A 24,429-nucleotide genomic window follows, 5' to 3' on the forward strand; every position below is an offset into this window, starting at 1 on the left:
TAGTTTAAGCTTGTGGATCATATCGGACACATCAGCAGCTCTTTGGAGACAAAGATTTGAGATTTAAGATGAGTCGTAGTCTTTCTATCCATGGTAGCTTCCACTGCTGAGGCTCGGGAAACATGAAGAGGATAATTAAGAGCAAGCATCAGCTCTGTCTCATCTAACTACACAGTATTATGATCATGCACTTATGTCTCAAACTAAGACACAATGAGACAAAATGAGTTCTGTGAGTCTTTAGATTATCAGTAAATTCTGGTGACAGTTTGACGCTCAGTGGAGCCATTTTTGGTTTGTGATGAGTGTTTTGTGAGCTTCTGTTTTGTGAGTCGCTCTTTGTAATTTAGAAGATCGTGCAGAAATGTGCGCGCCCTTATCTGAGAGGACACGGAGAGAGTGTCGCAGACTCGAGGTGAGGAGATAAACCTCGGAGCAGGACGGCCTGCACGTTACCCATGTGCATCTTTTCAGTGACATCAAGTGAACCCATAATAAGCATTTCTATGTCTTAGACATCATGTCCATTTCTACTGAGAGATTATTTTTAAATGAGGGAAACCTGGTCTAACAACACGCTTACAACAGAGCTAAAGGTTCACCACAGTGAGACGGTGGGACTCTGATAAGAACTGAAACACTGTGTATGAACAGCTGAGACAAAACTATATATAAACACTCATTTATTCCAGTTTAGTTTACAATGATTTTAAAGTAATGTGGAACGATTCATGTTCATGAGCTGTTACAAACACAACTATTGATTTGTCTATATATGGTCGGACTACAAGGCTCGTGTTGAGGCTCTTGGAATAATGTGTGAATTACAGCAAGAAATGATGGTTTCCCATTTTACCAAAGTGGAATAAAATCACCACAGCAAAGAAATAATGTTATTGTCTGCAGCTAAAATATATGGTGAACATGGTTTTATAATAATGTGCAAACACAACCTCACTCTGCTCTATACGAGGAGCCAACCACAGCTGTCCGGGTCTTCATCCACCACCTCCACCATCTTTGCTCATCATCATTCACTTAATTGCTGATTGGTTTAAATCAAACTCCATTACAGGTTCAACTCCATTATATAACAGCATGTTGACTTTGGATCTGGTGTGCAGTGCCACCTTAAAAGATGAGGAAACTAAGAGATTACAAAAAAAGAAGTGGAGGAGTTAAAGAGCTGCAGCAGATTAACAGTTTCTGACAGTCATGTGTTAGAAATAGGACGATTAGATGAGCTGAGGGATCCATCTACTGCTCAGTGAAGCCTCATCAGAAACAGTCTCAGTGGAAGGATGGCTCTATTGTTAAGGAAGGACACAGGCAGAAAGACTGGCGTCTGTCACACAGGAACTGGACTGAAAATCAGCTGCACATATTCATCAGTACGTGCAAACATATTATAGGTGTGGAATTCAGGACAGTACCATCAGAAGTTGATCCACTGTGCAAATGTCTGATTGGCAGTGGCTTCATTTTTCACTATGAACAAACTGCTAATGCAGCATCACAGGACGTCAGCCATGGATTGGCCTCCCCAGACCTCAACATTACTGAAACATCTTAACAGAGGATGGAAACAAAGGGAACCAACATCCAAGAAAAGAGCTGCTGCTGAAAACTTCCTCACAGAAAACACAAACAAGCTTGACTAAGAGACTCCAGGCTGTGCTGAATTATAAAGGTGGACTGACCTCCAGGGTCCTTAGTATCATATACAGTGGGGCAAAAAAGTATTTAGTCAGCCACCGATTGTGCAAGTTCCCCCACTTAAAATGATGACAGAGGTCAGTAATTTGCACCAGAGGTACACTTCAACTGTGAGAGACAGAATGTGAAAAAAAAAATCCATGAATTCACATGGTAGGATTTGTAAAGAATTTATTCGTAAATTAGGGTGGAAAATAAGTATTTGGTCACCTCAAACAAGGAAAATCTCTGGCTCTCACAGACCTGTAACGTCTTCTGTAAGACGCTTTTCTGTCCCCCACTCGTTACCTGTATGAATGGCACCTGTTTGAACTCATCATCTGTATAAAAGACACCTGTCCACAGCCTCAAACAGTCAGACTCCAAACTCCGCCATGGCCAAGACCAAAGAGCTTTCGAAGGACACCAGGAAAAGTATTGTAGACCTGCACCAGACTGGGAAGAGTGAATCTACAATAGGCAAGCAGCTTGGTGTGAAAAAATCAACTGTGGGAGCAATCATCAGAAAATGGAAGACATACAAGACCACTGATAATCTCCCTCGATCTGGGGCTCCACGCAAGATCTCATCCCGTGGGGTCAAAATGATCATGAGAACGGTGAGCAAAGATCCCAGAACCACACGGGGGGACCTGGTGAATGACCTGCAGAGAGCTGGGACCAAAGTAACAAAGGTCACCATCAGTAACACACTACAACGGCAGGGAATCAAATCCCGCAGTGCCAGACGTGTTCCGCTGCTGAAGCCAGTGCATGTCCAGGCCCGTCTGAAGTTTGCCAGAGAGCACATGGATGATACAGCAGAGGATTGGGAGAATGTCATGTGGTCAGATGAAACCAAAGTAGAACTTTTTGGTATAAACTCAACTCGTCGTGTTTGGAGGACGAAGAATACTGAGTTGCATCCCAAGAACACCATACCTACTGTGAAGCATGGGGGTGGAAACATCATGCTATGGGGCTGTTTTTCTGCCAAGGGGACAGGACGACTGATCCGTGTTAAGGACAGAATGAATGGGGCCATGTATCGTGAGATTTTGAGCCAAAACCTCCTTCCATCAGTGAGAACTTTGAAGATGAAACGAGGCTGGGTCTTCCAACATGACAATGATCCAAAACACACCGCCCGGGCAACAAAGGAGTGGCTCCGTAAGAAGCATTTGAAAGTCCTGGAGTGGCCTAGCCAGTCTCCAGACCTCAACCCCATAGAAAATCTGTGGCGGGAGTTGAAAGTCCGTGTTGCTCGGCGACAGCCCCAAAACATCACTACTCTCGAGAAGATCTGCATGGAGGAATGGGCCAAAATACCAGCTACTGTGTGTGCAAACCTGGTAAAGACCTATAGTAAACGTTTGACCTCTGTTATTGCCAACAAAGGTTATGTTACAAAGTATTGAGTTGTATTTTTGTTATTGACCAAATACTTATTTTCCACCCTGATTTACGAATAAATTCTTTACAAATCCTACCATGTGGATTCATGGATTTTTTTTCACATTCTGTCTCTCACAGTTGACGTGTACCTCTGGTGCAAATTACTGACCTCTGTCATCATTTTAGGTGGGGGAACTTGCACAATCGGTGGCTGACTAAATACTTTTTTGCCCCACTGTAAGCTCAGTTTGTGTCTTATATACTTTCCATTTATATAACAAAATATATAGAAAGGAGGGTGGTTTAAGATGTGTGTAGAGTTTTATTCATTATCTTTAGACAAACAAAGAAAGCACCATCCATTCGTCTCCAGTCTGTATGAAAAACAGGGGAAAGGTCAAATTAAACCTTTGAAACTCCTTTCACAATAAATCCATAAATAAACAAAATAAAACATAGAAAAGTGTTTAAACCCACTTTTCCATAAAGCTGTCAATAGGAAATGTTCCAGTAAACATGTCTGTGTTTCTGCTGTTTTCCTTTCATGCGTCCACAGCTGACAGGTAACCCTATTGGAGTCGCCAGAGTGACGGGTGGCGTCTCAGCTTCAGCGTGTTGATGGGCACAGCCATGGTTACCACAGCTGGAGTTGGTATACGGCGAGCTGTGAGAGGACAGAGATGGAGAATGCACATTTAACTCTTTAACAGGAGATACGTTACGACTAACAGACGACTGCTGTCTACATGATGTCTTTGCAGCCCTTATGCTACATGTTACACAACTTTTCTTCATGCCAACAAGACTGAGGTGCCACATAGTCGACACATACAGCTGATTATGATGCATGTTTTACTATTGCTATGTTCACATCATCTGCTTGGCTTTATTACTGAAAGCCTGGAGATCCTCTGACGTGTGCATGGCTGATGTGAAGTATGATTAGTCCTACATGACATCAACAACAGAGGCAATGAAAGCTTTGTTGTTAACAGGTTGTAGGTAAAGTCAAATGTCTACTTCTACACTTGTGTTGGGTAAAGTTCTTCTCACTGCAGCAGATTTATATCTGTGCTTTCACAGGGCGTGATGTGGAGCTCAGCGCTGAGGTGCAGGTCTCCTTGGAGACGGCATCCTGGCTGAAATATTATCATGCTTCCAAAACATTTCAGCTTTTATTTTGAAAGAAACAAGACTTGAAAACGAATCCCCTTCTTCCTCTTTGTCTTTGTTCTTCAGAGGAGTGTCACCTGGACAAACTCAGGGCTGTTCTAGAGCCTTTCTTATTATTTGACTCCATAGAAATAAAACTGAATGGAATCAAAGAAAAACTCCCAAACAGCTAAAACACTTTGCTTTATTCTCTTTTTTAACAAATACGTTGAAGTCCATCCACAACAACACAGCTGAGATCTCCTTTGTAATCAAGTGTTTACATCCTTTGTACAGATCTGCATACAAAACAATCATTTACGTCCCACAGAAGTCTAGTTACACGTAACTCTACAAGAACTGGTGAATGACAGAAACATAAGACACATGATCACAGGTGATAACAAAAAGAGAAAGAATTCATGTGTTAGTGATGTTTTTCAGCCCTGATGGCTCATGTTGGAGAAACAAGCTGAGGTACGTGGAAAGTTCACACACACAAGTGGGCGTGAGCGCACACACAGAGAGAAACACAACTGAAGCATCTGTTTGCTGTTTCTGCTTTCATCATCTCTGCTGCTGTGTCAGGCTGGGGTCTCTCAGTGACGTGGTTGAGGTGAAGTATGACGAGTATCCCTGATTCAGTCCATCGAGACAAAGGGCAAAGAAAGCTGTTGTTAACAAACTCTATGGTGATGTGGCATTTAGCTCTGACTCTACGCTCTGCTGAATCCTTTGAACCTGCTGATCAGTAAAGCTCTACGTGCTGCAGCAGATTGACCTCATCTGTGTTCACAGGTGTGGACCTCAGCGCTGAGGTGCAGGAGACTTTCATTCAGTTCTCCCTGCAAACAGCATCCAGCCTGGAAATACTGTCATCTTTCCCACAAATGGTGCTCTTATCTCAGAGAAGAAGTCTGATGTAAATAACTGCAATCAACAGTGATGTTCTGCACAGATCACTTTTCCATTTTGCTCTCTAGATGAGTCCCAGCTGCCTGACCTTGTGTCCAGGTGATCGTCTCACTGAGGAGCTTTTGTTCTGAAAATCTCACGTCCATCACCTGTTTCCTTTTTACTATCTCTGCTCTTTCTTTATTCACAATGCTCATAATATCACACAATTATATTCATCACCTGCATGTTTTTATCCAGCTGCTGTTAGAACCAAACAAATAAAAAGGATGAAAAGCCTGAAATCCTTTGATTTATTACATTTGAAACAAATATGAGAGCATCCCTAACAGCACAGCTGAGACCTTTGTTTTAATCAAGCCTTTGTATCGACACACTTGTAAAGATTCATATACAAAACATAATAGAATAAATCAATATAAAATACACATAATCACAAAAATGCAGCCATGTTGTGAGTTTGCATCTAAAACATGCATGTTTCCCTTTGTACAGGCAGATTTACAGCAGACAAAGCAACACGCTGATCGACTTTGACCGCTGCAAAAACAAAATACCCACCAAGTCTGAAGTCGATCAGAGGAACTGTTGACAGACTGACAGACATACAGATGCTTGATTCATTAGTGCGATTAAATGTTCTTCTTTAGCAGCATCACTTCATGTGTTTGTGTTCCAGGAATAAAGGTCTGTTTAAACTGGACGTCTCCTCAGCATCACTCGTGCTGTCATGGTTTCAAAGCTGTGCAGAAAGAATCTGAGGGATGATACAGAGGTGACCAAAGTTACAAACATCCAGCTGTGCTGCAAATGTTTGCAGAGCTCCAAACTCTTTGGCTTTCTGCAGAGCAAGTATGGAAGAAGCACCTGAGCTAACTTCAGTTTAGACGATATGAGGAAAAATGCTGCTTCCCAAAGTTTCCTACAAGTATCCAGTTTATATTTAGAGAAGCGAAGGCTCTTTATCCTGACAACTACTCCCTGGTGGATCCCTGTCCTGTGACAGCAGCAAAGACTGTGTATCAGTGTCATCAAAGCCACTTCAATAACCAGTGTTTAAAGCTCTCTAGCAGATGGACTTCAGTGGCAGCAGCCTCTGTCTGCTGTGTACAGAAGGTTCTCTGATGAAGCACACAGCAGATGCTGCACTACAACAGCAGCAGCAGCTCAGCTTCAGTTTGCTTCGACGCCCTTTTTGACCTGTGAAACAGCAGAAAATGAAACATTTCAACACCCGTTTGTTAGCGTGAGCTATTCTGCTGTTTTTCATCATTTCACAGGTGAAATAAAATCACATTTACTTCCTGTAGGAGTGATCGTGTCCAGCCTGACTGAGACCATGTGCTCCATCCTGCACAGGTAATAAACCTCTGACATGAAGGGCTGTCAAGTAGTTTTTAGACAAATGGGGGTAAAAGAGACGTTAAACGCTTAAAGAGAAACTACATTTTCTAAGAACTGTCTGACGTTCACCTCTCACTCTCAGAAAGTACACAGACTTTCTTTGATTCACTAGTGAGATAAAATGCATTTCTTGGACAACATGACTTTGATATATTTGTTTTCCAGGAGCAAAGGTCTGTTTATGCTGGCGAGCGATGCAGGCAGGAGGACTCTTTACACTGTAACTGACTAATCAATCTCTTCATCATGACTTCTGCTGTCATGGTTTTAAACCTGCGCAGTGGAGAAAAGAAGCTGAAAGAAGCTTCCTGCAAGTATCTGACGTGTCTTTAAAGAACTAAATCCTCCTCATCCTCACAGATACTCCCTCCTTAACCAGTTTCTTAAACTAGCTAACAGGTGGAGCGACACCACTGCGTACCAAAGGTTATAAAGTTAACCACACAGCAGACACTCTCGGTACGTCAGCTGTGTGGAATCGAGTTGTTCCTGCATTAATACACATACTGAAGTAACTGCCATGAGAAAGGAGAACTGAAGCTTTGATGCTAAAGTTAAGAACCTTTTGTTCACACTGGCAAGTGTTCAATGTTACCATTTATGCCAGTTTATTAATAAAGTACTTTTAAAAACAGCAGCAGGGCTGACAAAAGTGCAATAAAACCAAAAATCTATGAAACAGCAAATAATGAAATATTTTCATTTCAAGACCTTTTTATTAACTCTTCTCCGGCCTTTATAGCACATTTACTTGTCTTACACTCTTTCAGTTGATATGAGTGACCAATATCTAATTCATTAGCTCACTAGTGCTTTACTGTTATATTCAGTCTGCTGACTGAGATCAGGTGACATTAAAAAAATCGCTCGTGAATGAAATGTGAAAAGAAAAATCATTGTGATCAAAGCTCTCTTGTTTGCTCTGAGGCACTAAAGCTGCACAGGTAATAAGCTTCTTGGCTTTAAGTGAGGATTTCCATTCGTTTGCAAGCAAATGAAGAAACAAAAGTTTGTACGGACTTTAGCGCCCTGTTGTCCTCATGTGTGGACGTCACATTTTGGGACGTTTAGACCAAAATACAAAGTTTTGCTCCACAAGGACCTGATTTGCACTTACGAGGTCATTATCCTGCCTCTGTTCTATCGACATTTAAAGCGAATATCCTCATATGTGGATCTCATTTCTCTCAGAAACAAAGTTCTGGTAATTCTTTGTTTGTACATGAATCAGGTCCCAAACAGCCCAAATAGCAAAGAGACTTTAAAAATGCATGAAAGAGTTCAGGTCTTAGGAGGTTAAAGCTCTAAAAGAGAAACTCCAGTGAAACAAGTTGAGGTGACCACGTGTGTGTTGTTGTCACATGTTACTCTGCACGCCAGCAGGTGCCGACAGGTTAATCTGGCCCTGCTTTGTTTGTCCTTTTGGAGCAAAAAGCCTGTTTTTCTTGTGTTTTTAACTACATTTGATCATCACGTTGCTGATATCGTCTGATCTGCATCCCAACTGCTAAGTTTGTGTTATTTAGGTTGTTTCTTTGAATGTTTCTCTTGCTAACTGTCTGAGGTTCACCTCTCACAGAGTGAACATAATTCTGCCCTTGTAGGATTAACTTTGTGGTTGCAAAACCGTCCATTTGTTTAGCAGAACTGACATGTTTCTGAATCCATCCCAGAGCCGAGGGTTTGTGTAAGTGGGTTTTTAGTGTGGGTTTTCGTGCTGGCAGGGAGGCAAAAGGTGATTTCAGTGTCTACTATATAAAGAGGCAGCAGCTTCCAGATCTTCATCTGTGTTCTCCTCCATCATCATTTCACTCATCACATGGCTTCACATCTCAGCCTTCTGGGAGTGGTGCTGTGCTCCTCATGGTTTCTGCTTCTGAAATCCCACCTCAGGCAGACTTTGATTTACAGGCAGCAACAGTCATCCATAATGGTTCTTATTTTACCGCCCATCTAGTTTCATAACCACATGTCCAACTTAGGGTTGCAGGAAGGGGATCTCAGCCACCATCTCTTTGTGCCAGAGAGATGGTGGCTGAGACGCAGCAGAGCGGAGGTGGAAGTGCCTGGCTTAAAACAGGACATGTTAGCTGCATTTAACCTTCAGTTACTCTTTATATAGTTGGTAGGAGTCAGACCATGTTTCTGTTTACCTGAAAAACATTACACCAGGTAACCTGCTGTGTTAAACGTGTTTTCTGACGATGTTTGCTGCCCTACAATCTGTCCTGCTCTGTAGTAAAATCAGCGACATTTGACCGTCCTGTTGCTCCCATTGAAATGTATACAGCCTGTTTAAAATCTAGAAAACTAGATCTAGAAACTGTTAAACTGCTTGAGAGAGTTGATCACCAAACACTGATAGATTTGCCAACCTCGAGGTGAGGTGACGTTAAAATAAAAGAAACAATCTGCAGAGCCATGTTAGTCGTGTCTGCAGTGAAGAGCTTTTTATACATTGTACCATAGGCACAGTTGCCTCCATTTTTATAATTGTTTAAATTAATATTTTGTACATTTGTACATTTCAAGGACTCTATTTTTGGAGTGTATGTTTATGTATCTGTATTATATTATACGAACACTTTAAAAGTCTGTCCAAAGAATCACTCAGTTTACTTTTTACTCACTATGAGCATCATTCATTATTCTCCCCAGTAATTAAGGTCAGGATATGTATGTTTTTATTCCAATCCATTCTTCTTTTGCAGCGTTTAAATAACCTTGATCAGATTTGATGGTTTTGTTACAAACTTTTCAAAAACTGTTTGATTAGAGGTTTTTTTTTTTTTTAATTGAATATTGATTTATTGATTAGCATTCAAATATCTCAGTGAAAACAATAAAGATCTACCACAAAGCAAGAAACCGAGACAAGGCTAATCAAAAGGTACTGGCTGAAGCATGTTTATTAAATTGTGTTAAAATGTACAAAACAGTGATGTCATGTTTTGAGACTTGATGAATTTAAGAATCTTATGATTTAATACAGAAATTTGCAGACTTGCACAGAGAGGGTAAAATTAGGATGACGGATAACAGAGACGAAGACAACAGACGACGAGGACAGGAAGGAACAGGGGTTTAAATGCACCAAGGAGACAGTCAGAGAGAACTCGGGACAACTGGAGGCATGTAGGGATGCAGGGACTGACAGAGACAGGGAAGAAGTCTCATCGTGACGAGTAAAGTTTATCTTGCCTGGCTGGGCAGCTCTCTGGGTGCTCAGCACCCCCAAAGCTCTGATCCTAGAATCGCCCCTGGTTGAGACGCATTTTCTCTAAACACCGGGTCTCTGTGGCTTTTAAACACCTAAACACGCTGCACCAAAAACTGGTCCACCCCAAGGATCGGGTCCCCGACACAAACAGAGTAACATAGTGTATGCTGTTAAGTGCAGGAGGATTGTCAGGATTTATACATCAGGGAAACCAAACAACCTCTGGCTAAGAGGATGGCACAACACAGAAGAGCCACCTCGTCAGGCCAGGACTCTGCAGTCTGTTTACACCTACAGGCCAGTGGACACTCTTTCAATGATGAGGATGTAACATCCTGGACAGGGAGGAACGCTGGTTTGAGGGCGGAGTCAAGGAGGCCGTTTACGTGAAAAGGGAAAGACCATCTCTGAATGGAGGAGGGGCCTAAGGGTCCATCTGTCACATCTTACATGCTGTGACTGCAGCCATTCCCCAGCTCTCTGTGAATGGGACTCATGGACATGGATCAGTGGTTGTTGATCGATGGTCATGAGAATTTGCATGATTAAGATGAAGGAACTGACCTCAGCCCCAGTGGGCTGGTTTCAGTCATTATGCAAATGTCCTGTTTATAAGATTGAAACCTGCAGCTGAGACTGAAGACGTCACCTGATGATGACGACACGTTTCTCCCACAAAACGCTGCGTCCAGATGAACAGAACCAACTTTTGTACTGACCCACAGTTTTGTGTCTCTTGCAGCTGTTTCATCGGGCATGTTTGTTGTGACCCAGAGTCCAGATGTTTCTGTCATGGAGGGAAAGACCGTAAGCATCACCTGCTGCTGGACAAGAACGTTTGAAAGATTCAGAGTGGCCTGGCTGAAAAATCAAACAATAATTAAGAGAGAGACCAACGCAAATCAATCTCCAAGTGTCTGAAAAAGGAGGCAAAGACTCATCTTTGAACATTTCAAACATCAGAGGATTCAGGAACATACATCTGTAAAGTGACTGTGGAGATTCCATCTTTAACTGTGTCTAAAGGAAATGGGACCATCATCACAGTCAGAGAGAAGACGGTGAATAACAACAACAACAAGCACACAGACTCCAGTGAGTGAACACGTTCAGTTTGGTGACCAACACGCCTCCAAAATATGTCAACGTCACCTTTTACAGATTAAACGCTGTCACATGAAAGTCTAGTCTGTCACGTGTCTGTGCTGTTACCGTACACGTGGCAGCCTTTGGTCGTCTGAAGGGACGATTAATAAACATTGAATCCTCCAAACCAGAGCGATGAAACTACCTGAACGTCTGTCAGCTGAAAACCTTCAAACTTACAGACGTTTGTGACGACTGGCTTAGAAAAAACTTTACAAACTTGTTCAGCGTTTTTGGTTTTGTTTTAAATTTATCTGATGATTCCAAAAACACTGCTGATTAAAAATGAATGATTGACTTTTGACTGATTGTCTCATTTAATGAATTAATTAATACTTATCATAGTAAACTCCTCTGGGTTACCATGGTAACACGACCAGTAAAGATGCTGTGGCATGCAGACTGGAGCAGCAGGGATCAAACCACCGACCTTTCTATTGTCAGGTGACCTGCTCCACCTCCTGAGCCCCACTTCTCATGACAAATGACTTCCTTTTCTTTTATTCTCACTGACACTTGAGGATTGATCATGTTTGATTAGAGCTGCTGCTTATTCTGCAGCCACAGGATGTGCCGAGGCTCAGGGAGGGGCAGCCATGTGACCAGTTCGGCTGAGAGAAAGAAGACATCAAAGACGTGCTGTGGAAGAGCCAGATATGAATAATAACTCATGATTAAACACGTAGAGGTGTATTAACACACAGTGAGTGAAGAAGAAACACCCAGTGCATCATGGGAGTCCCCCAGCAGCCTACACCTATTGGGTGGATGTTACATGTACAAGATTCAAACTTGTGATTTGAACTAAATAATTTCATGTTTCTGTGGTGAACATAATTAAATCATGTAGCATCTGCATGAAATTCAGACACTTAATTCTTGTTCTTGTTGAGATGACAGGATACAATCTAGTCAGAGTGGTTCGTTACCTGGACTCACGAAGTTCACAAGATCACATTAGATGTCAAACTGCAGGAAAATCACTGGAGTTTTCAGCAGCAGACAACTACGCCCACAACAACAGATTTCTTTGAGTGTAACTAAAGGAGGATTCAGGGTCACCTGGTCCAGCCCTAACTATATGCTTTAGCAAAAAGGAAAGTTTGAAGCCTAATCTTGAAAGTAGAGATAGTGTCTGTCTCCTGAATCCAAACTGGAAGCTGGTTCCACAGAAGAGGGGCCTGAAAACTGAAGGCTCTGCCTCCCATTCTACTTTAACCCTTAGATGCACACGTGGGGTCAAAAATGACCCCAGGGGTTGTTTTTCTCCAAAATCTTTAAAATGCAAAGTTGTAATATATTCATATTCCAGGTATTCCTCATAAAATATGTTTGTAACATGAGGCCATTTGCATTTTTATTTATTTTTTCATTAATTAAAAAAATGCAGTTTTTGTATCACTACCCCACTCTTCCACAAGTGGGGTTAAAAATGACTCCAAGCAGTTCCTATGGAATCTTCTATGAAACTTTCATTCTTAGCAACTCTGACTGTTCCTCTTACTCTTCTGATGGATCAAGAATTAATTTTTGCACAGTAACGTACATGATTTATAGTCAGGGCTGCACATAAGTGGTCCGCAGGTGTGCATTCGCTGTCAAAATATGAGCATTCCCGGAAATTCAGAGAATACACGCTTCTTTTGCGGTGGAGGAACACCTGTCACGGTCCTGGGTCCCCTGACCCAGCGTTTTTAGTTCTTTGTGATGTTTGTATTTTTGTACTTGTGTGAGTTATTCTATGGTTTCTAGTTTCGATCCCTTGCCCTTCATGTTGCTCTGTGTCCCCTCTGTTCTGTGTAAGTCTGTGTCTGCATGTTTGAGTTCCCATCTGTGCCCTCCTTCTGTGTCTCATTCCCCTCGTTACTCCCCAGTGTATTTAAACCCTGTGTTTCTCTGAGTCAGTGTCGCGTCGTCTCTCTTGCTGTGTGTGATTCTCCCCGTGTCTTCTGGTATGTGTTATAATTAGCATTTCCCAGTTTAGTTTTGTATTGCTTGTGTTCTGTTTTCCAGCAATAAAGCTGTGCTTTTGAGTTCAAGTTCTGTCCCCGTGAGCTTGCGTTTGGGTCCAATCCCTGCCTGCCACACAGCGTTTCATGACAGTACGACGTGACCACAACATGGACCCAGCAGACTTACCCGGGGAGAGCGATCTGATACGTGTCCAACGCCTAGTCGAGTGGATAACCCACACTTCAAATACACGGGCAAAGATTGTGGGAATAAATGCTATCGAAGCAATCCTCGGAGGAAATTCCCATCTCCGCCAGGTCAGAGGATGTGTGGACTTATTGGCCAATGTGAATGAAGCCCGGGAGGCTCGGAAAAAATCAGACTTGGCCCAGCAGCAACAGACAACAGCCACCCTGGAGCAGCCACGTCAGCCACACCGGCCGGATGTGGTTTTGCCCGGCCCTTCGGCGCCGTCTGCGAGGAAGAAACGACGATCACGCCGCCAGCGCGCCACCCCACAGCCGGACGTTCGGACTTGTACATCGCCGGCTGTGGTGAGTAAGGACTCTTTTTCTGTGTCGAACCGTGGGACTATTCGTTCAGGGGTTGTGTTTTGTGCTACGGATGGTAATGTGAACAGTTTATCAGCTGCCCAGCCTCCTGAAGCTCTCTTAGCTGCCCAGCTACAAGCTGCGTCTCCTGTGTCCCCGCTAGCACAGCCATTAACTCCACCACAAGCTCCATTTTCACCTCTACCATCGCTTCAGTCATCAGTTCGGTCTGCCGCTCAGTCACCCTTAGCTCCATCTTCCACACTACCACCTGTTTCTCTTCCGCCACAACCATCACTACACTCAGCCATTCAGGCTGCTACTCAGTCAATCATTCAACCTATAGCCCTGCCATTAAGACACTCTGTAGCTGAGCCATTAGCCATCCAACCCGCAGCCAATTCAGCTGCTCCTCCACCCGTTACACCTCCACCACAACCGTCACTGCAGTCCCCAGTGCAGTCTCCAGTGTCTCCAGTGTCCCCAGTGCAGCCTCCCTTAGCACAGTCATCCACTCAACCACCAGCACCACAACCGTCACTACCTCTAGTTCATTCCCCTGTGAAGTCATTAACTCCACCACCTACTCCACTCTCACCACCACCGTTACTACAGACATCAGTTCAGTCCCTGTGCAGTCATTTACTTCTCCACCATTAGCAGCTCAGGTCCCCGTGTGTCCAGCAGCTCAGGTCCCCGTGTGTCCAGCAGCTCAGCTCGCACCTGAACCTTTGGCCCAGTTCCCCATAGCAGTGCAGTTTTCTAGCCAGCTTAACGTTGAGCCCGGGGTCCCAATTCTCTCTGGCTCTACATCAGCTCCTGCTGGAAGCTCGGATGAGCTCATCCAGCACTCCGTGGCTCCCGTGCCGCCATCTACCTCGTCCGCTGGGGGTTCCAGTGAGCCCAGCCAGCACCTCCTCGTCTCCGCTGGAGGGTCCGAGGGGCCCGTTCAGCCTCCTGTCTCCGCTGGAGGGTCCGAGGGGCCCGTTGCTCCACCAGCGTCATCAGCTTCAGCGTCGCCTGGTCCAGCTTCTGCTTTGGCTTCGTCAGCCTTGTCTGGTCCAGCCTCCTCCGAGCCTTCATCCACGTCTGGTCCTGCCTCGCCTGGTCCTGTGCCCACCGAGCCTCGGCCAGTATGCCTGACACTTAAGAACCGCCGCTGCCTTCCGTGCGGCCGGCCCCTGAACTGCTCCGTCGTCTCCTTCGCCGTTGCTGTCCGCATAGTCGGCCCCCTGAACTGCCCTGTGTTTGGGCTGTTTTCTTGGGCTCCGGTGTTTGCTGTGCTCCGCTTTTGTTATATAAAGTAACACGGCTGCTATGAGGCCAGCTAGGATCCCTGTGGCCCTACAAATGATCCAGGACGGATGGGATGAAGAGCCCATTGGAGGCATTGACTCAGAATCTCACATCTAAGATATAGAGGAGCCAGACTATTGCCCCCCCCCCCCCCCCCCCCCCCCCCCCCCCCCCCCCACTGAACAAGGCCAGTCAGATACAGAGGAGTCCTCTGAAGAGGAAATAAATATTGAGTCTAACAGAATGAGCCCCTCTTACTGCTCTAGCCACAATATTCTGAATTAGTCGGCCAGGGCTTGCACCTGGGTTTAGTACTTTCTCCCCAGTAAATGCATGGAAGATGTTCATGTCTGATAATTTAATAGAAGAGGTGCTGTCATACACAAACATGGAGGCACAAAGAGTAGCCACAGACAGGGGAAAGAGTGGAAAAATGTAATCAAACATAAGCTCCTGGCCTTCATTTGATTGACCATTCTTGCAGGAAGTGAGAAGAACTGGGATGTACCAGTCGGTGTGTTTTTTGGGAGTTCTCTGCATAACCCATTGTACAAGGCCACTATGTCAATTCAAAGATTTAAAGATTTCGCCCTTTCTTGCACTTTGAGGACAAGAGGACCAGAGCCTACCAACCGAAAACAAACCACATGGCAGCTTTCTGCTACATATGGGACCTGTTCCTGGTCAACTGCAGGCAGAAATTCATCCACAGTGATTGTGTTACAGTGGATGAACAACTTGTGCCTTTCAGAGGGAAGACCCAGCTTCTGCAGTATAGGCCGAGCAAGCATACAAAAGTGATACAAAAACTGAAAATTAATGAAAAAATAAATAAAAATGCAAAGGGCCTCATGTCACAATCATGTTTTATGAGAAATACCTCAAATATGAAAATATTACAACTCTTCGTTTTAAAGATTTTGAAGAATAACAACAGAGTTTATAGCAAAATGCATTGTTTCTATTTGGGGTCATTTTTGACCCCACTCGTGGAAGAGTGTAGGTATTGGTAGGTTGTGCATCCAAGGGTTAAATACTCTAGGAACAACAAGTAGGCCTGCAGTGTGAGAGCAAAGTTCTCTAATAGGGTGATATGGTACTATAACAGGGGTCCCCAACTCCTGGACTCCGGTCCAAATCCAGACCCCAAGAGGATTTTGTCCGGATCACAAAGCAGTTTCTCATTTACTGTGTAGTTGGATAGTTTCTTCCTGCCGGCTGCCGTGGCGGACTTTTGAACTGCCGCGACACGCAGCTATGCAGGTTAGCATCATGCTGGTCCACTCTCCCAGCCAGCTGTTGGCGGTAATGCACCACCAACTGCCAATAAAACGACAAAGAAGAACAAGCTATGTGGGTATGTGAGTTGATAGGTTACTGTCTTGGGCGCTTGCGCTTGCTGAGTGGATGAGTAAAAGAAGATGGCTTTGTCAAAAATACTTATAAAGTTATAAAGAGTGGAAATCGGAAGAGCTGTTATGAAATCAAACATAAGAACTTCAACCAAAGCTGTGCGCCTGGGTCTGACGGTAGAACAAGAAGAATAAATGAGGTATGAGCGGCTACACGGCTGATAACAGTCTGTGACAGCACAACAGCATACGAGTGTTCACTGTGAGCACGGTGGATTTTAGGAGGACACAAAAAGACTTTCACTGACTGGAAAATGATAAAGAGTGAAAGGAAGCTGCAGCAGAAACACTTTTTAGTTTGGAAGAGAAACAATGTAACACTTTTAGATGGAAACAAAGTAAAGTGTAACAATTTACCTTCAATAAAAAATAAATTACATCCTATAAACATTTGAACCGTTTGATACTGAAACATAAAATGAAATAAACTCCATAAACAATCAAAATGAATTCAAACTGATCAGCAACATTAACTCAGGAGCACAATATATGAAACACTTTAACCTACAAAACAAAAACGAATCAAACAGTTTGTGCTGATTTCTTTCTTTGATCAAAATAACAAAGTCAGCATTAATGGCTCCGACGAGCACGTTTTGCAGTGCACAGCTTTTCAAAGCAGCTTTGAAGCAGGATCCTGCAGCTCTCAGCTCCTGCTCAGTGTTTAGCTGGGACCTGGACTTGGTCTGCAGCAGCAGCAGAGAAGCCTCACAAAGATGAGACTAAAGGAAGAAGAACGCCCAGAGCCTGCTGCCCTCAGAGTGGATACTGCTTCTCTACACTCAGCCAGAATCCACTCAGTGTCTGTGATGTGAACTGCAGTCTCAGTGTGGAGTCAGACGTCAATGAACTGGTTCTGCTCTGCAAAGCTGAAACCAGTTGGAGCTGGTCATGCTGGGAACTGTTTTCATGGAAGTCCTTTTAAAAGTATCCCATCAGTGATGAAATATGCTGCTTGATATATGGAGTCACTGAGGCGGCATCATCGTCAGTAGTGTCAACAAATTCATGCAGGTTCTCCAATGAATCTGTGTCTCCTTCATCGAGTCTCCTGCCCCACACTGCAAGCTTTCCAGTGACAGAGCTGATCTTGTGACCTGAGGGAGGTTTTTATCTTTCCCTTGAAGCTGTAGATTTACTTCATTTCCAAATATGTCACTCAGGTAGGCCAGTTTTGCCAGGAAGCTCTCATCACTAACTCTGCGACTTCATACTTGTGCTCCTGCTCCAAAAACATCTGATCTGCTCTCTGAGCTCAAAAACTCAGGACAAGACTTTTCCTGGTGACAGCCGCCTGGCTTCACTGTGAAACAGCACAGCTTGATGTTCGGCTCCATCTCCTCACAGACAGCAGAGACACTCTTGTTTTTACTGGTCTGGTCTTTATAAAACCGACTACACCAATAATTTCAGTCATAACCTCACTGAATTCAGAGGAAAGCTGCTCTCAGTGTGAAACACTCCAGCAGAGGGCGCTGTTAAGTCCTTATTGTAACACAGTTACTGTGTGCAGTTAGACTTCATACATAATCTGCACTTATTTCCATCAGACATGCTGTCAGTAAATGATTGGTTTCTATTGATTCTACTTCCTGTTGACTCGTTTGATGACAGTGAAACAATCACAGCTGATTGTGTGATGATGTAAACTGTCACTGTTACATTCAGTGTGTGTGACATAATGTTAGTGCAGGCTGATAACAGCCTGGTTCTGTTAGAAACACATGAACGTGTCCATAGATCAGTGTGTGTTTAACATGAGAGCTTCAGCCCTGCTGATGTGTTAAATAAAGACATGCAGGAAAACTGATGAGACTCTGAAATAACTCTTTATATTTATAATGTAACTCTGCATCAAAAGAACAACAAAGGATCCCAGACAGGTTTCTGTGAACAAAGACCATTCTGATGTTTCTGTGTTTCTAACACTTTGACATTATTAGTAAACAGACTGCAGTGAGCAGCATTTATAAAGAGCTTCTATATAAAGATATGACAGCTGTTTGACAAGTTTATCACTCTGTGTTTGGACCTGATCAGTCCAGCTGTTTACTTGAAATATGTTCATTTTGGGGTGGGTACAGTTTCCTCTGCGGTGGGTAGGGTGGGCTGCCCCGGGTCCTGTGGTGCTTGGCAGTGCTACCGTAGGCCCCGGTCTGGATGGACCTGGGCTCCCTTGCCTTGGTGGGTACCAGAGGACGGGGGTGCCTACTGGGGTCAGCGGGGGAGCTGGCCCTAGGGAGGGGCATCCTCCCCTCCCTCCTTTTCCTCCCCATCCCCGGCTACCTCCCTCTTCCCGCTCCACCACACTCACCCATACAGGTAGGGCCTTGGGGTGCGGGTGTGTCACAGGAGTGCAGGTGAGACATCCCCCCCCCCCCCCCCCCCCGTCCCCTTCTGGCCACCTGTGCCTCAATTTTATCTCACAACTTAGACATCCACATTACTTACACTCTCATAACACACACATATATATAGGGCCTTGAGGGTGGGCACGTTAACGGCGTCCAGTGGACGGTCTGTGTACTCAAACCTACCTCTGGCGCTGGTGCCCACCTCTCAATTTTAAATCCATGTAGACATTGAGGGTTCTCGGGAGGGGCCATGCTAACACCTGCTGCTCTCTGGCAGCAGCACCATTTTTTAGTTTTAAATGCACTTTAGAGCAACACGCAGCAACACTACACATGAGCGGGAGGAGGGAGGTATGGGGTCTTCACACACCCCCGTTCTCTGCTAGCCATCGGGGCGGGGGGGCTGGGAGGAGATGTTGGCTGTCCGATTGGCCTCCCTGCTGCTGCGGAGCCTGGGACGGTCTGCTTGCCTCCACCCCGGGGGGAAGGGTAACATCTCTTGGGTCTGGGTTCTGCTTCCCCCTCTGGGGGCGAGGGTACCTGGACCCGGGGTATAGAGTATGTTTGGGGAGTGTGATTGTGTGTACATGTCCATTTATGTCAGTCCTTACGTTGGGTGAGTGCTGAGTGTTTGTATATGTGTGCATGAGGGTGGGAACGCATGTTTGTGTCTGTGTGTGCCTGTTTGTCTGTGTCTATATGTCAGGTCGGGTCTTAGACTCCACCTCTCTGGGAACTCCCAGGCCCTCCAAGGCCTATCTCCCCTCACCACACTCCCTGCTGGTGACTGATGCCCTCAGGGGTCGGTGCATTGGTGGTTCTTGGTGTCCGGGGCTGGGCGCTCAGGTATGTACCGGCTCACTCCCGGTGGCTACCTGGCGGGGCCTGGCGCCTGTTGCTCGGTCAGGCCTCCTCCGGGGTGTGGGGGGCCCTCAGGCCTCCGGCCTCTGGGCCTGCGGCTCGGTTCACTCTGGCACAGCCGGCTGCCGGCGGAGCCGTTGGGCACGCTGGTGAAGCCCCCTCTAGCTTCTGCTCGGTGGCTACTGGGTGACGCCTCGTCTGGGGATCCTCAGCCCTTCCCATGAGGGTGGCACAGATGCCCCTCCGGTTGTCCTCCTTGGGCTCTCGCACTCTGGGGCCTGGATCTCCTCCATGCCTGTTTCATGCCCTGGGGGACGGGGCTATGGCTCGCTACATCCTCTTGCAGACCATTACATGTGGAAACCATTTGAATACAAGCGCGCTGATCCACACAGGTGTGCACACGGGTGTTCACTGTTCGTAGACTTAAATTACACCTTTCTTGGCTGCTACTTCAAAGCACATTGTGCGCTGTCTGTCCTGCGTGCTGCACAACACATTATTTGACCACAAGTGTCTGTGAAGGTTCTCAGTCATCCAGGTCATCGTAGTCAAAGGAGCCTCTGTCAGCTAGAGCTGGGCGATAGAACGATAACGATATGTATCGCGATATAACTTTTACTCGATAGAGAAATTAAGCTATCGCGATAGACCTCGCCGCTCTTGTCCTCTTAAAAAAAAAAAAAAAAAAAAGGTCAGCCAATCCAAATTAAGTAGCGCAGAGCCGAACCAATCACAGCCGCAGCGTCACGTCACGTGACTTGTTACGTACAGCACAAGTGCCAAGCCGCACGTGTGTTTGTTTGGGAAGCAGCCAGCGGGTAATGGAGGAAATGAGTGTGCCGACTAGAAAATTCAACCGAGCGTGACCGAAGAAAAACCAGATGATGGTTCCAATGCCGGAGAGATTGTCGAACGGAAGAGCCATAGAAGTTCCGTAGTGTGAAGGTATTTCGGCTATTTCAAGTCTGACAAAAACAGAGTAGCGTGCACTGTAAATTGTGCCGAAAGCAAGTCTGGAAATACAATAAACTGGTGCATGCGTCACACTGTACATTTCTGCACGGTTAGGAATCTAGCGCCACCTGCTGCTTTGGCATGTTCATAGCAGCGTTTTCCTTCATTTCTGCCTTTATGTGTGGACGGGATTATTTTTTAAAACGTAAACGGAAAATCTCCGTTTTCAAAAATACCCGTGTACGTGTGGACGTAGCCTCAGTCTCTGACTGGAAGCGCTAATTCGTCATTCGGCTTTTGTCAGACTAAAGTAACTGTTAAAACTGTTTGAAAAGCTCAGCTATACAACAAGGAGAGATTGAGAATTTCCTTTTAGTTCTCAGTTTATTTGATATTGACAAAAGTTAGTCAGTTTTGTCTGTTCTTCTGTAAAACAAACTAAGATTTATTTTTAGAATTAATATTTTGTTTCTAAGTGGAATCGACAATTTAGTCTGTTTTGTTTGTTCTATTTTGAAACTTAAATGCTTTAGCGGCTGCCTTTTGTGTAGTTTGCAATATTTGGCTTTATTTATCTGAAAAAGTCTCATGTTCCTTAAGTACATCTACCCTGTTGAACTTATTATGGGAAATAAATATTTAAATAAAAACAAGCTGCTGATTATTTCACATTTTACTTGTGAGCAACGGCACATTTAAATCTTACAAATATAGTTATTTGGCTTATATCGTGATAGATATCGTTATCGCCTGAAATGAAAAAAACATGTCGTGATATGAAAAAATCTCATATCGCCCAGCTCTACTGTCAGCAAAGAGGCACAGAAAAGAAGATCAGACACCAGCGAGGGAGGATAAGAAGGACAGACGCAACAACATTGTCATCCCCTATGTAGCCGGTGTATCAGAAAAACTCAGGAGAGTTTTCTCCAAGCATGACATCCCGGTGTATTTCAGACCCAGCAACACGCTCAGACAAAAACTGGTTCACCCGAAAGATAAAACGCCAAAACACAGACTTAACAATGTGGTGTATGCTGTACAGTGCAGCGAGGAATGCCCAGACCTCTACATTGGAGAGACCAAACAGCCACTTCACAAGCGCATGGCACAACACAGAAGAGCCACCTCCACAGGACAAGACTCAGCAGTCCATCTGCATCTTAAGGACAAAGGACACTCCTTCGAGGATGCCAATGTTCACATTTTGGACAGAGAGGACAGATGGTTTGAAAGAGGAGTGAAAGAAGCCATCTATGTCCACTGTGAGCGACCATCTTTGAACAGAGGCGGGGTTTACGACATCAACTCTCTGCCATCTATAATCCAGTTTTGAGATCCTCCCCAGACGCCTTAACGCCCACTCACATCCTGGGCCATCTGATCTCAGGAATTCGCATGATAAGGTGGGGCCAGGTTTCACAATGAACACACCCGAAACTCTGGCTGATTGGGACCCACACCCAGTTTCACACCTTGGCTCAGGCGATTAGAGGATCATCAGGGGGTCCTTTTGTCCCTCTGTGGGGGGTCACTCCCACTAGGTTTATATCTGGGACTCTCCACCATTTGACCTTAGAACTGAAGAAGCTTCTCGGATGAGAGGTGAAACGTCTTCAAGCAACTTAAAGAAGTCCAGACGCTTTTCTTTGCAAGCTCCTTTGACATTTGACCACAAGCAATCTTTTCTGGTTTGACGCCGTCTTTGTAGCCAGAAACCAGCTCTCTCCTCGGCTTCCTCCACTACACGCTTCCCCCACGCCAGTCTCCTCCGTCACTATAAAGGGGAGAGTCATGAGCTCCATCACCCTCACCTGTGCCGTCCAACGTCCCGCCAGCAGCCTCCACTGCAGCAGGCCAGAGACCACACCCCTGCCACAATAAGTAAAAGTATATCCTTGCTGTACCCTTAATGCTAAATGTGCTAAATTAACCGCTGCCTTTGCCCCTTTGGGATTATTCTTATGTCACTGGGATGTTGACCTTTGACCTTCACATTAGAGAGATGGGCAGACATAATTAGTGTATGAATTTTAAAGTAACAGGTAATAAAGAGAGTGTAGCAAATGTAGTCAGGTTTATTACTCTGTATCACACATGAGTGCCCGAGGGAGGCGGGGCTGACTGGGGAGACACAGGAAACAGAGAGACAGGGCTGACTCGACATGAAACGATGAAACGTGGGACACGGGAACAGAAACTAAACACAGGCTGAAATGAACACTGAGGGAGGGAGAACTAAGATTACTGAGAGCCTGATAAATAAGAAGAACAAAAAGCAAGAAAAACAAGAGTCAAAGAAAACCAAAAACACAAAGCATTGGGCCAGGACCCACTGCTGTGACATTTATATGTGATAAAAACATTAAAAACTGCTCAGATGTTGAAATCTTTCTACCTATACTTTAGGTTCAGCTCTCCAGCCTGGCATTTGGTTAAGCATGATTCAAACATTTGATTTTGTTTAACTGGTTTTAATTATAGTTACTTTTTGTGAACATTTGTTGCAGCATTTAAAAATACATCATTTATTTTCAAACTTTTATTTGATTTAGAGCATCATATTTGACCAACGTAAATGTTTTAATTTCATATAAAATAACTGAAACAGTGAACTAAATATCTGAAATCTTTCCTTCCTTAAAAGTTATAATCCTACTTAAGTTATAGTGCAAACGCTTAAGCAACAAATATACTTGATGCTAATTAATTAATATTTCCCTTTGATGTTGCAACTATGCGGTCACTTCTGTCTTTAAACAAAATAATATTTTCCAGTTACAGAAATCATAAAGTCCAAACTAAAGTGCTACTGTTGCTATATGCATTTTATATAAATCATGGATGATGGTCCTGACATGAAGGAAGAGAAAGTTACAGGTTGCATCCTTTGACTTTGTCTCCGTGCCTTTGGGCGATTTTCAGAAGGACAGATGTTTCTGTTCAATTCTTAAATCAATTTTTTCAAACACAAACACTATTTTAAAGCTTCTAGAGAGTAAAATATTCATGATAATTATAATAACAATAATAAAAACAAAAGCTCTCAGATCCATCAAACCAAGCAGCAGAAAGAACAATAACTGAAGAGAAAACTTTAACCTTGTAGACTTCATTATGTTCCAGCTGCTCTACAGACGCTGTGACCTCAAACTTAAGCAGGTCGTAACGTATGTGCAGCTCAATAACAGCTCAATGCTCTCCGCAGGAGTAGTCCAGCAGTAGAAATCAGTCCAATAACAAGGTGTGTAACATCTAGCAGGGTGACAGAAAAACCCAGGGTAACTTCTAAGGACCTCAACGTCTCTCTCACATTGTGTTTTTTAAACATGCTTCCATTTGACACTTCAGTCTTTACTCTGAAATACAGGAAGAGAAATCATGGCTGAAACAATTTCTCATGAAACCAGGGGTGTGGTCCAACAGTCAGTTTGGTGAGGAAGGTTCCTAACTGAGAGAAGTGACCCAGAAGTATCTGTGTAGCAGCCACAATGAATCCAGACCATGAGCTTTATTAACTGATCAAAGTCTCTTCTTTCATCTTCTGTATCATTCAGTTTGCATTGGTAATGCCCATTATTGTAATGCTTTTTTAAGACGAGCAAAACTTTATTTCACTTTGGGTTAGCTGGGATAAGTGATGGATGGAGGGAATTTTACTTCAGCCACAGAAATCCTAAACAGGAAGGAGGAGCAGAGTTACAGTGGATCACTATCCAGCAGGGAAACAAGGTTTATTTCAATTTCTTGGCCATGAGTGAGATTTACTGAGTGGGCAAATTAGGGAGACGACACCATCAGATCCCGAGCCCTCCATGTGTTAATCAAGAGACGGCTGCTGTGCTACATCCATAAATAATGAATAAATTAGGAGCTAAGGCTGAAAGGACAGTTTATTTGTACCATCTTCACGTGAACACATTCAAGAACATCACAGATGAAGAAACATTAAAAACTTCCACACTACATAAAGCAAGAAAAATAGTTTTTCTTTCAGGTGGTTTCAGAAAAACAGAAACATCAACATCTCCAAGACTCTCTTTGAAAGAACTAAAAACCTTTGTTCTCATGGTCCAATCATGAGTGAACTCCCCGATGAAGCCTTGTGTGCTAAAACA

The 24,429-nt window shown here is 44.3% G+C and overlaps 1 pseudogene across 1 annotated transcript in view; it reads left to right on the forward strand.

The window, feature by feature from the left end:
* Nucleotides 1-24,429, forward strand: part of LOC308399140 (protein NLRC3-like) — a 125,413-nt pseudogene that overhangs the window by 37,221 nt on the left and 63,763 nt on the right. The window lies entirely within an intron of this gene.

The sequence above is a fragment of the Rhamphochromis sp. 'chilingali' genome, assembly GCF_963969265.1.
Source record: "Rhamphochromis sp. 'chilingali' genome assembly, chromosome: 1".
Taxonomy (NCBI): Eukaryota; Metazoa; Chordata; class Actinopteri; order Cichliformes; family Cichlidae; genus Rhamphochromis; species Rhamphochromis sp. 'chilingali'.